This window comes from Penaeus monodon, chromosome 29 (assembly GCF_015228065.2).
Source record: "Penaeus monodon isolate SGIC_2016 chromosome 29, NSTDA_Pmon_1, whole genome shotgun sequence".
NCBI classification, from domain to species: Eukaryota; Metazoa; Arthropoda; class Malacostraca; order Decapoda; family Penaeidae; genus Penaeus; species Penaeus monodon.
In genome coordinates, this window is record NC_051414.1 from 1,348,301 (window position 1) to 1,348,619 (window position 319).

A 319-nucleotide genomic window follows, 5' to 3' on the forward strand; every position below is an offset into this window, starting at 1 on the left:
GGTCCCATTTAACCTGAAGACGAGCTCCTCCTTAGCCAGGGGCGGTCCGAGGATGTCGTTCTCGGGCTGTGTGGAGATTAGGTCAACTATTCAGTCGGCGATTTGTCTTGTTATGCCAATGGATTCGGATTAAACGGAATGCACTGGCTGTTGCAGGGAAGAACATCAGGGGGAAGGGGCAACAGGGCAAGTTCTGAAGCCGGGCACATGCACAGCTGTTCAATATTAACAAGTTACTAGTAGTGGGAATCATTTCTGAAATAAACGCATGTAACTAGAAAGCACTCAGCACAGTACGTAAGTAACGAGTTGTATGTAC

General features: G+C 48.0%; 1 pseudogene; it reads right to left on the minus strand.

The window, feature by feature from the left end:
* The window catches only part of LOC119591612, a 3,539-nt pseudogene that overhangs the window by 2,791 nt on the left and 429 nt on the right, over window positions 1–319 (minus strand).